Source organism: Molossus molossus, unplaced genomic scaffold (assembly GCF_014108415.1).
Source record: "Molossus molossus isolate mMolMol1 unplaced genomic scaffold, mMolMol1.p scaffold_m16_p_1, whole genome shotgun sequence".
Taxonomy (NCBI): domain Eukaryota; kingdom Metazoa; phylum Chordata; class Mammalia; order Chiroptera; family Molossidae; genus Molossus; species Molossus molossus.
This window is the reverse complement of record NW_023425344.1, coordinates 178312661-178326062: the sequence shown is the minus strand read 5'-3', so window position 1 is coordinate 178326062 and position 13402 is coordinate 178312661. Positions and strand designations below refer to the sequence as shown.

Below are 13402 nucleotides of genomic sequence, written 5' to 3'. Positions count from 1 at the left end.
AATGTGCTATTTGGAGAGGAGACCTTTGGGAGTTAATTAGGTCATGAGGGTGGAGCACGGGTGGTGGGGTTAGTGCCCTTATGAGAAGAGGCAGGAGAGACCTTGTTTCTCCTCTCTGCTCTCTGCCAAGTGAGGACAAAGAGAGAAGGTGACTGTCTGCAAACCAGGAAGAACCCCTCGCCAAGAATCCAACCATGCTGCACCCTGATCTCAGACTTCTACCCTCAAGAACTGTGACAAATAAGTTACTGTAGTTTAAGCCACCAAGGCTATGGTAATTTGTTATACTACCCCAAACGGGTGAAGACAGTGTTTTATTGATGCTGTCTACTAATATTTTGTAATAAATAATTTGTTTTTCAATGAATAAAATCCACTTAATCTGTGTGATCTCATGTGTACCTCACAAGAGTCCTCGGAAATAGGCCCAGATTTGTATTTCCATTCTTGTGTCCAGATCCAGTATCTAAGACTTAAATATTAACTGATTTATTCAAGGTCATTAGGACTCAGGAATTCTTCCTCCCAGCCCTGTGCTCCTTGCATGCCCCTCCCATGATTAGCTTTTGTTCCCAGAACCAGAGTTGCTGGAGGCATGCAAAATTAAGTGTTCTTTCCTAGTTCTTCCCTTTCTCCTTTCTCTGAAATTATAGTTTCAAAAGATTATATTTAAAGGTATACTTTTCTTTAAGAAATTTATTTTAATTATTTATTTTTGTTACAGATGTTTCTCCTTTTACCCAATTGACATCTCCCTTCACCCCCACCCCCATCCTCGTCCCTGACATTGTTGTCTATGTCCATGGTTACGCATACATGCATATAAGTTCTATAGTTTATTTCTTCCCTCCCCCCTCACCCCTCTTCTGAGGATTGTCAGTCTGTACCCTACTTCTATGACTCTGGGTCTATTTTGTTCATCAATTTGTTTAGTTCATTATTTTCCACAAATAAGTGAGATCATGTGGTATTTGTCTTTCTCTGCTTGGCTCGTTTGACTTAGGATAATACTCTCCAGGTTCCTCCATGTCATCTCAAAGGATAAGACATCTTTCTTTCTTACAGCTGCATAGTATTCCATTGTGTACATGTACTACAGCTTTTTAATCCACTCATTTATTGATGGCCACTTGGGCTGTTTCCAGATCTTAGCTATTGTAAATAGTGCTGCTATGAACATGGGGGTACATACATTCTTTCTGATTGGTGTTTCAGGCTTCTTAGAGTATATTCCTAGAAGTGAGATCACTGGGTCAAATGGAAGTTCAATTTTTAACTTTTTGAGGTAACACCATAGTGTTTTCCATAGTGGCTGCACCAGTCTGCATTCCCACCAGCAGTGTACTAGAGTCCCCTTTTCTCCACACCCTCGCCAACACTTGTTGTTTGATGATTTGTTGATGGCGGCCATTCTGACAGGTGTGAGGTGATACCTCATTGTTGTTTTAATTTGCATCTCTCTGATGATTAGTGATGTTGAACATTTTTTCACATGTCTCTTCGCCATTTGTATGTCCTGTTTGGAGAGGTGTCTCTTTAGGTTCTCTGCCCATTTTTAATTGTTTTTCTTCCTTTTTTTGAGTTGTATGAGCACTCTATATGTTTTGGAAATTAACCTTTTATCCGATGTATTGATGGCATTTATACTCTCCCACATAGTGGGTTCCCTTTCCATTTTGATGGTTGTTTCTTTTGCTGTGCAGAAGCTTTTGAGTTTGATGTAGTCCCATGTGTTCATTTTTCCTTTATTTCTCTTGCCTTAGGTATTGTATCAGTGAAAATTCTGCTGCATGTGATGTCTGAAATTTTGTTGCCTACTTTTTCTTCTAGGATTTTTATGGATTCACAAGTCATATTTAAGTCTTTTATCAATTTTGAGTTTATTCTTGTGTATGGTGTAACTTCACTTTTTTTTTTTTGCCTGTAGCTGTCCAATTTTCCCAATACCATTTATTGAAGAGGCTACTTAACCAAAGAAGTCAAGGACCTTTTCTCAGAAAACTGCAGGTCATTGAGAAAAGAAATAGAGGAAGATACATGGATTGGAAGAACTAGCATCATTAAAATGTCCATACTACCCAAAGCAATCTATAGATTCAATGCAATCCCCATCAAAATACCAATGGAATATTTCACAGAACTAGAACAAATACTCCAAAAGTTTATATGGAACCAAAAAAGACCTTGAATAGCCACATAAATCTTGAAAAAGAAGAACAAAGTAGAAAGGATCACAATACCAGATTTCAAGTTATACTACAAAGCCTTTATAATCAAAACAGCCTGGTACTGGCACAAAAACAGGCATACAGATCGATGGAACAGAAGGTGGAACCCAGGAATTGACCCAAGTCATTATGCTCAATTAGTATTTAACAAAGAATATGTTAAAGATGTATTTGACAGAGGTGGCAAGAGCATATAGTGGAGTAAAGACAGCTTCCTCAATAAAAGGTATACTTTTCTTAATGCACAAAACAGCCTAAAAAGTTTAAAATAAAGATTTTATGAATTGAATAAAAAAGTGATGTATCAGGGTTGTTTATTTTTTGTGAAAAAGGAATGTAGTAAGTTCCTTTAGAAATAAATATTTTTCAAAGAAAGATAAAACTCACTATGTTATTTGTAGTACAAACCTGAATTAAAATGAAATACAATGGTTAGTCTTTGTTTTGTGTATTTTTTCCCTAATGTAACCAATATAGTCTTTAGAAAACAATGGGTACTTAGTAAATAATGTTATTGGACTTCCTGGATTATTTTATGGTCAATTATTCTTTCAAGTGCCTAGTTATTCTTAATTCTTTTTTTAAAATATGTTTTTATTGACTTTTTTAGAGAGAGAGGAAGGGAGAGAGAGATAGAAACATCGATGTGAGAGAGAAACATTGATTGGCTACCTTCTTCATGGCCCCTACTGGGGATTAAGCCCAAAACCCGGGCATGTGCCCTAACCAGGAATCAAATTGGGACCTCTCAGTCCATGGGAAAGTACTCAACCCCCTGAGGCATACTGGCCGGGCATCTTAATTCTTATGTTCCTACATATAATTGACTTTTAGAACTATATAGTGCTTTATTAAAAACTTATCAATTACTTTCCGGCGGTGACGACCTCCCCACGATAATATGCCTCTCGCTAAGGATCGCCTTCATCCCTCTCCAGAAGAGGAGAAGAGGGAACACAAGAAGAAGCACCTGGTGCAGAGCCCCAATTCCTACTTCATGGATGTGAAATGCCCACAGTGCCATAAAATCCCCACCGTCTTCAGCCCTGCACAAACAGTAGTTCTGTGTGTTGGTTGTTCCACTGTTCTCTGTCAGCCCACAGGAGGAAAAGCAAGGCTTACAGAGGATGCTCTTTCAGAAGGAAGCAGCACTAAACACACCTCGAATCAAGATGAGTGGAGAACCATCCCAATAAACACATTTCAGATAAAAAAAAAACTATCAATTAATTTAACATGATATTTAGGAAAACATCATATTGATTGACCAGGAAAAAAAACCCTTACCATTTGCTATAAAAAAGCAGATTTGTTATTGTTAACTTTTGTTGGCCATCAGAAGACTAATATGGTTTCATTTATAATGCTATCTTGTTTTTAGTTTTGGGTTTTTTGTTTTTGGAATAGATTCAGATTTTACTATTTTAAAATGACATCTTGATATTCTGTGTGTACAATGTCATGCTGTATGAAAGCTAGCATTATGAATACTCTGTGCTTGTGTTTAAACAATAAGTTTTGGGTTTCTGCAAATTACTTTATTCTTTAATGTTATGAAAGTGTAATGACACTAGAATTCTTACTAACAAGAATTTCCTTTTCGATGGGGAGGAAAGATAACAGAAATTGAAAACAAATGTTGCTTAGGCATTTCAGAGCATTGTAGAATTTCCACTTGGCTCCATATTGAATTACTGATCAATTTGGCTCAAGAGTCAGGGATTCATCATTTTAGGAAGAAAGAAATTAGGATAGCTGTATGTGAGAAGCTCTTTGTTATATTCCAGGCATCTGCTGAATGGCTATGATCTTAACAGTCTGCCTTGTCTGAATCACCATTTTGTGAGCTCAGTGAAATATTTTTATTGAAAGAAGAGGCAATGAAAATTATGTAATTCAGGAAGAGATTTAACCAAAGCCCCTCGCAATAAAGAGAAAGCTGGACAATCCAAAGTGATTCAGAAAAGAGTGTCAGCTCTAGAGTGGACTTTCCCATTGTGTCCTTTGACAATGGACTTGACCATGCTTCCTCAGGAAAAAAATTCAGTCGGTTTTTATCACCAGCATGTCCACCTCTGGTACCATCCCTTATTCCTGCAGCAGTAAACTGAAAGAGATTTTATTTGCAGAGGCCTCCCTGGGGAGGGTGCATTCTGGCCACTGTCCAATTATTTAGTGAATATTGTGTTTTAGAGGAACTTTGGCACACTTTTTTTTTATGAAGGACCAGATAGTGAATACTTTAACCTTGTGGGCTTTATGGTGTCTGTTACAACTACTCAACTGTGAAAGGAGAAGGTGTTCAACTTTGAAAGAGAGTATTTATGAACAAATGAGTGTAGCTGTGTCCAACACACATCTCCCTCAACAACCAGAGGGAGCTGAATTTGGCCCATGGGCTGTCATTGGCCAACTTCTGTTTTAGAGACCAGGCAGCTTTCCAGGAATTCATTATTAATGTATTAATAATTTCAACAAGTGTTTATTGGTCACATTCATTGCCAGGTACAGTGAAGAACTGTATTCTGAACTTGGCTTTAACAGAAGAGACCCAGCAAAACATGCTTACCAAGCAAATTAACAATGACAAAACTATCTGAAAGAATTAGTTTTAATTAAAAATGCGTTATTAGCCTGCATTTATACTGAAATGGGTTCTTTGACTCTAAGCCTGAAGTACTTCTACATAGAGTCAGAATGCCATGAAGGTTTGCTTGGCTATAGTAAAGCAGGATTAAATACTGTATGTGTGTCTCATAGCTCAAGGGTATGTGTACTGGTCAGAGGAGGTAATAAGTAGGGCAATCCTATGTAAGAATATTTGTCATAAAATATAGTATTAGACTTTAAATTTATTCACACGTTAATAGTAAGGATAAACTATACTCACACATAAGTAATATGAGTGGAGCTTGCAATGTAAAGCTGGTGCTCTTATTATTAAGTCAGATTTTTGTGAGCATTCCAGGTCCTTGGAGTTGATATTATCTCAGCCACCTTACCTTTTTTTTTTTATCCTCACCCAACGACATTTTTTTTTTTTTTTTTGCATTTATCTTCAGATAGAGCGGGAGGGAGAGAGGGAGGAAGAGAGAGAGAGAAACATCAATGTGAGAGAGACACATCAAGTGGCTGCCACCCACACAACCCCAACTGGGGCCGGGGACAAACTACAACCAAGGTACGTGCCCTTAGCGGGAACTGAACCCAGGACACTCTGGTCCGCGGGCCAACGCTCTAACCGCTGAGCCAAACAGGCCAGGGCTACTTTACCTTCTTATTCAACATATTCTCCTCTCAAAGGTAAGGTGTACACGGGACAATAAAAGGGAGGGATATCTATTTCTGGCTAAAACAGGGATAGTTAGACCACAGGCTTTCAAGAGTAGAAAGGCAGAACCCTTGTCAACCTTTTCCCTGAGGCCAGCAAAACTTGGTATCAAAATGTGACAAAGATACTAAAAGAAAAACAAAACAAACTTAACCAGTTAACTTCTTTCATGGTCATGGATATAAAAATGATAAATAAAATATTAGCAAAATGAATCCAGTGACATATAACACTAATTTTATATGCTGACGTACGTATGTTTATTTTAGGAGTGCAAGGTTGGCTTAACACTTGAAAATTGATGTAATTTACCACAAAGAGGAGAACAACCATATGATCATTATCAATGGATACAAAGTACTTGATAAAAAATCCAATACCCATTTAAGGATAAAATGAAAAATATTTTATGTGTGTCTTAGTATTTAAAAATATATGAAAAACATTATTTTTAATTGTGAAATGTTAGAAGGCATCCCATTCAGCATGGGGAGTGAAACAATGACATCAATTATTACCATTTTGATTCAACATTGTACTAGGAGTCACCAGTGCAATAAGTCAAGAAAAATGTAAGAATTGGAAAAGAAACAAGTAACTTGTGTTATTTTTTATAGAAAGGATTTAAAGACTCTGCAGATAAATTATTAACATTAAAATTCAATGACTTAGAAAGGTAACTGAAGACAAGGTCAATATAAAAAACATAATTGCATTTATATCTGTTTTCAATTAACAACTGAAGTTTGAAATGTAAATAATCCAATTAGAACAGCATCAAAAACAGTAAATTCCTAGGAACGAAATGCAAAATCTCTAACCACAATATAAACAAACAAACAAACAAACTTACCAAGAGAAATTTAAAAAGACCCAAGTAAATGGAGGAAATGCTTTATTAATGGGTTGCAAGACTCAATCATATATTAGGGGGTGAGAGGAAGAAGTAACTATTTAAACAAAAGACAGTTGTGGAGAAAGACATTTCATGTTTCATGTGTCCAGTTTAAATAGCCCCAGATTAGTATAAGATTTTATGGATAAGATATAGTGCATATCCTCAGGAACCTCAAAAAATGTCTGCGTGTATGTGTGGACAGGGAGGACGGCCACTGAACATAAACTCAGTACTGTAATACTGTGGATTTAGTGAAGCCAAGAAAAGTGTACGTAGAGCCCCGGAGGCACACAAGAGAAGGGTGCAATTTACCATGAGTGAAGGGGCCCAGGAGAAGATAACAAGATAACATTTGTTCTGGTCCTTAATAGATGAATCAGGACTTTCCAAGTGGACAGCATGTTGTGCGTGTGTGTACTTATGTGCATGTGTAGGGTTTGACTCAGACCAGAGGGTGGCAGAATACCAGATTTGCGTGAAGAACAGCAGGAGAGTAAAAATTTGTAGCTTGTTCAGGGTCTGTATCTGTGCTACTAAGACACAGGCTGGGAGTATTTTAATGGCTTCAGATGAGGTTAGAAAGGTGGGCTAGGATTTGTGATGAAGAGTAGCCAATCCTCTGTTAATAAACTTTTCTATCCATGGGATACTTTTCAAAAGTGCCTAAGAATTACTCTACTGTGTGTTTAGCCTGCAGATCCCAAGGCCTGACCTCCAGAAATTCTGATTTGGTGGATATAGAGGCTCGAATTGACCTCGATGGCCCATGAACAGCAGTGAGACCGACCCTTGCAGACAGTTTTCCAAGCAGACACTTTACCAACAACCCTAGCACAGGTGTGGAGACTAAATCGGGGATGGGAGGCAGCAGGGAACCTGAGGCAAGAAGGAAAATGAGGAAATTGTTGCAATGTCTCAAGTGAGAGATGACTTTAACAAATCTCTTCTCTCATAGTTCATGTTTTTGTGGGTCTGGTGGCTCCCTTCATGGAGGGTGTCCTGAGTGTGGGGAGCTAACTCCTGGTGGTTTGGTGCCTCCAGTGCCCAGCACTGTGCCCTATCATTCCATAGCTGGTGCTTGGAATGAGTAAAGGATTTGGCCCACCCACCTCGTCAAACGTTTGGGGGCATATGTATATTATTTTTTTGGATTCTCCATCACCTCCTGATTTCTCCCTTCTTGGATTTGCTGACATCACCTTCCAGGTGACAGTGCCCCAAGGTGTCCCTAACCCTTGCCAGGCTCAGTTGGGTCTGTTCTGGCCTGTTCTATGCTGTTGAGTTCCTCTGGCTCTCTCTTTAAATGCTTTTCTGCAGGTGTCCCCCTGTGAAACTGGCCAACCAGTGAGCATTTCCAGGGGACTCTTCCATCAATTGCCTCCTGCTGGGCAACATGTTAAGATACAATAATAATGAAAGAATAAATAAATCTGAAGGCTAAAATTCTAGTAACTGTTCACTAACGTGTCTACTTTCATTCCTGGCACATCGTGTTCAAAGAATAATTGAAGAAGTGACTATATGAATGAATGAATGAATGAATGAATGAATGTGAGGACAGGCAAGCCTTTGTGCAGGTTGAATACTATCCCAGGAAATCTTCGGAAAGTCTACTCCAATGGTGGTGAGTGAGAGAGTAAATCCCAGCAATGAAGCTACAGGTGCCCCTCGCCCAAGGCAGTGGAAACAGCTCCTGTTCGCAAGTCAACCAGAAAGCCAGGGGCAGAGGGCGTTCATTGCAGCCTGCCACCTGGACATACATACCCCCCCTCCCCCAACTTCTGGAACATACAACTTATATTTGGAGCTGGAAGTCACTTAGTTCATGGAGATGTACTGAGTGGGTTTCAGGTATTTCCTAGGATTTTGGAATCCAACATCTGTTCTTTGCATTTAACGACCAAGTGATGAAGATATAATCCAGGACAAAGCTCTACCTCTGAGAGAAAATATATACATAGGATCCCTATGTAAGTGCTGGAGATGGAAAGCGTTGCCATGCCAACTCCTGGCAAAGCCAGCCTGGCCCCAGTGCACGAACCAGCGAGCGCCAGGGAGGCCTGTGGAGGATCTCAGCATCCGCAGACCCCGGCTTTCACAGAGGAGCGGGAACCCCCGGGGGCTTCTGCTGTGCATTCTGAGGCAAACTCAGGAAAGGGATTAAGTTAGAGTTTCTTCGCCTTTCTGCTCTGCAATTTAGACATTGATATGGTAAAATGATCATTTGAAATGAAAACCCCTTAATGAATATTTAACTTTCTCTGTTTTGCCACAAATTATTTTAACATGCCTTGGAGCCTCTACGCCCCTTCCTATTTTAAGAACTTCCACATTTCAGTGTCAAAACAATTCCAAGAAGAAGGAACCATGTGCCCCTAGAGCCTGGCTTTGGGAAGCGAACCTGTTTTGCAGTCAGACGCCTGTGGTTGGGGTGGGTGTTCAGGGTCAGTCTTAATGCACCGAGTCTGGCATTGGCGTCGGGTTTGGTTTTCCATTTCAGAACATATCTCTAGTTTCACACAGATTTTACAGTTACTCATCTTTGGTATGAGTTTGCTCTCCCTTAGCAAGTTATTTGACTTCTCTTGATTGCTATTTAGGTTCCCGAGGACTTTTTTTAGACCCATATAAGCCTCAATGTCTCCATCTGTGAAATGGAGACAATATTGCTAGCTTCCTGGTGAACTTGCCTTGAGGATGACATTAAATGTATTTGTTTGAAGCTCTTAGCACAATACCTGGAATACATAACTCACTCAGGGAAGTTGGCTATCAACTTTGTCCATTCGTTCCTCATAGAGATGCTGAGCAAATGCAATACTAGACATAGAAAAGTAGTGCTCTTCGTGGAGAAGACATTTATGTAAGGGTTTAATGTGTGCCCTCAGAGTCCATTTCGCATTTATTGTACTTAGTTACATGTGTGTGTGTGCATGCGACCCTCCTTTATTAGCCTGTTTCCTTCTGGGCACGAGGGACTGTTCCTGAGCTCCAAAGGCCCAGCGCCCTTCGTGGGGCAAACCACGTGTTCACCGGTAACAACCATGATCGAGTTAAAAGCAGGAGTCAGAAAGGCCTGGGTTTTAATCCTGTGTTGTTGATTCCTTGGCAGGTTAACCGAGTGCTGATGCGCTCCTTGTACAGTGGAGATAATGATGCTCACCACGCCCAGCTGTTCTGAGCATGGAGGAGGCAGTGGATGGCAGTGTTTCGTCAGGCACTTGGCTAAACAAATATGTGCTAAAGGAATTATAGTTTGTAATGATGAAAGAACAAGTTGAGAGTATCATTTGTTTTAACGAATATGTGCGTTTCTCTCCACTGCATGATGACTTTATTTTCACAGATGTGGTCAGAGCCCTGTGTGATGGAAGGGAGCTCTTTCCTCCAGGACGAGAGATCAGAGCGTGGGGTAACACACGGCACGTGCAGGGTCTTAGGACCCTTGGTGTCGACCTGTGACGTGTCTAACACCAGCCTCCTACTCCAGGCCCAGACAGCAGTCAGTGTGGTCTTTTCAAAATGTTAAATGATAATGCCTCCCCACTGTTTTAAATCATATAATGACATACCATTGTTCTTGGCATAGACAGAATTCCCAAGACCCAATATTGGCCCCTATATCCCTCCACCTTCTTAAATCAGACTCTCTTTTCCTCTCTCTCTCCTGTAGTGTCATCTCCTAGTTCTCCCTGCCACAGGACTTTTGCACATATAGTTCCCTCTGTTGAGAATGCTCTTTCATCCCCTCACGTACTTGTTAGCTCCTATTCATCCTTCGATCTTAGCTGAAACATTGCTTCTTCAGGGAAGCCTTCCCCAATCAACCTGAAATGGTCAAATTCTAACATGATATGCTCTTCTTGCATTGGATCCCAGTCTTTGTATTGCTCTGGGCAGCCAGTTTTATATTTGGTAATTTTTCACCCGATCATGATCTTACATTTGTTTGTATCATCGTTTGATTACTGTCTGTCTTAGTCCATTCGAGCTGCTGTAACAAAATATCACTGACTGGGTTGCTTAAAAACAACAAAGATTTACTGCCACAGTTCTGGAGGCTGGAAGTGTAAGAGCAGGGTGCTCGCACGGTCAGGTTCGGGCCCTTTCTCTGGTTGGACCCTTCTCACTGTGGCCTTACCTGGAGGAAAGGAGTGGGCAGCTCTGTGGAGTCTCTTTTATAGGAGTGCTAATCCCATCCATGACAGCTCTACCCTCACGACCTAAACACTAGCCAAAGGCCCTGCCTACTAATACCATCAAATTTGGGGGTTGGCATTTCAATATGTGCATTTTGGGAGGATACAGACACTCAGACCACAGCACTGTCTATCTTCTGCATTGCACTGTGGGGTCCCTGGGTTGATGGGCCTCTTTCTCTTTTTGCCCATTATTGTGTTAAACACACATATTCAGCTGGCTAACACTGACTGGTCTGGCCCTACCAGTTATTAAACTGCTGAAACAATTCCATACCAATAAGCAAATAACTGTCTCCTGAAGCCCCAGAGGGCCCTTCTGCCGATCTAGCTGCCCCATTCACCTGCCCGAAAGCCCCAGACCTCCCCCAAATCTAGCAACAAGCAGAGCGAGTCCTGCTACAGTGAAGCCCTTCAGAACCCTCCTCCGGCACTCTGATCGGTGCCCGTCATGTCCATGTCTTACTCATTCTCGACTATTTGAATATTTCTCTGCATTGCTTGAAGTAACCATAGAGCAGCTACATGGTAAGTGCTTGATAAATATTTGTTGAGTGCAGTGGATGGTCACTGAAAGGACACTCGGACATGGCTGCAGCGTGGACCTCAGCTTGCCCTGCAGCTGCGGCTTGGACTGTATGTATGCCTTGATCCTTTATTCAAAAGGGTCCCAGGAGCATCTCTGCCAGAGGAGTTTCTTCTGCTGTGTGCACCATCCCTGTAACGGCTGGATTTTGAGGCCTAGGATTCAAACCTATAGAAATAAGAGGAGATGAAAAACAATAAAAAAGACCCAAGGACACCTTCAGATTCTCTCTTCCAAGTCTCCCAGAGTTTGCTCCGTGGTGGGTGAGTGGGCAGGAATGATGAGAAATGTCTCCCTGCCAGCTCTGTTTGGGCCAGCCCTTTTATTCCCTACACACAGTTACTAAACGTCGAGACAGCCTAACCCATTTCTCTGTTTCTTGGGCCAGGAAATGGCAGACTCAGAGCCACAGCTGCTCAGGGCTTGCAGAAGAGAAGGCAACATGCAGTGCAGTGTTAGGCCGATGTTGGAAGACGGTGCTAATTATGAAGGCGAAGACAGACTGGAAGGAAGGAATTCAAGCTGCACCTGAAAGGAGCCTCTATTTCACAGTTCTATGAAAGCAATGTCCCTGTCCCCGATCCCCACTGACCTGTCATCTGGGGACCCTACAGGGACAACGCTGCATTAAGGCCCGGGAGGAGCTGCCCCCGGCTCGCAGGGCTCGGCCGAGGTCGACAAGCGTGGGGAGAAGTGGTTGGAAGACTCAGGAACACAGAAGACGCTTTCAAACGTCCAACAACAGCATCCAGAAAACCTCACTTAACATTTTATGCGTGTATTTGTTAATTAATTATTTTAAGTGGGGATAAAAATGTCAATGACATGCAGTTCTTATTCTCGAGGACTTTGATGTTAAAGGGAAGATAAACATGCACAAAAATAACAATTTCAAGTAGACTAGGGAAGAGTCAAGTGCTTGAGGAGTTTCGAGAAAAGATTACTTTCTATAGTGGCAGATGATATTCATGGGGAAGATACCATTCGGGGTTTGAGGGTGTGTAAGACTTGGACATAGTAAGAGGGAGAAGAGACTGTTGTTTAACAAGTGTTTAGCAGAGGAGTGATCGGGTCAGAGCTGTGACAGTAGTGTGCTGGGGAGGCTTAGGGTGGGAGGTGAGAGAAATGTAAGGCAATAAGAGACAGTCTTATTGGTTGGGGCCACAGTGACTGAAGGACTGAGAAGGTGGTGGATGGCTGGAAAATTCCCTGCTCACAGGCTTTGGAACATGCTCAGTCTTGGGAAGCAGCCATGGTGAAGAAGGCAGTTAAAAAGGGAGTCGGAATTTAGGTGAGTCTGGAAGGATAACAGAGAGATTATTGTAAGTCTGACATGTCAAAGAGAGAAAAAATAGGGTCAGAGGTAACATCGAGTTTGGTTTAGTTTTTGTTGAGCCTAAGAAGCCAACGGGGTGGAGGAAGAAGACATCACATGAACAGCAGAGTGAGAAGCTGAGAATGAAGTTCAGGCCTGAGCTGCAGACGAGGGGGTGAAATATATGAAGAGGGAATGAAGCCACAGGCAGTGATGAGATTGCTCAAGCGTAGACTGTAGAGACAGTGAGCCGTGAGGAGGTACGGACAGCATCCCCAAAGGAAACGGGCATAGTGATCCAGGAGTCCTCTGGGCACCAGTGGGTACTGACTGTTGTGTGCAGCAAGGGAGGGGAGGGGAGTTGAGAGAGGTACATCTGCCGAAAGGTGTGAAGGTTGACCTTTGGAATCTAGGCCATGTCTAGTCCCAGTTTGCCAAAGACTTTTCTGGCTTTAGTATGAGAAGTGTCTCATCTTAGAAAACCTCGTCAGTCCCAGGAAAACTGGAATAGTTGGTCACCTCCCAAAATGTCAAACCTTACTGATGAAAACTGCTACCATAAGAAACTTTTCCTGCTTTCTTACCTGAGGAATAAATCTTTTCTCTTAAGTCAAATGTGCATGAGAAGATCACCCTTGTCCATAGGCTACCCTGCAGCCCTGCTCTGTGTCCAAAGAATAAAGTTTTACTTGGATGAGGCTCATCACATGTGCCCACTAAGGGCTGATGTTCATACCTAAAAGGAGCAAAATGGCTCCAGCTTTGATGAAAAATGGGCAAACCATTTTAGTTTGGACGTTTACAGCTGTTATCTTGACACGATTGGGCCGTGGGTGTTCTTCATT

At 41.6% G+C, this 13402-nt stretch overlaps 1 pseudogene; it reads left to right on the top strand.

Moving 5' to 3' along the window:
- Positions 1-3129: 3129 nt before the first annotated feature.
- LOC118639575 lies at positions 3130-3383 on the top strand (annotated as a pseudogene).
- Positions 3384-13402: the final 10019 nt, after the last annotated feature.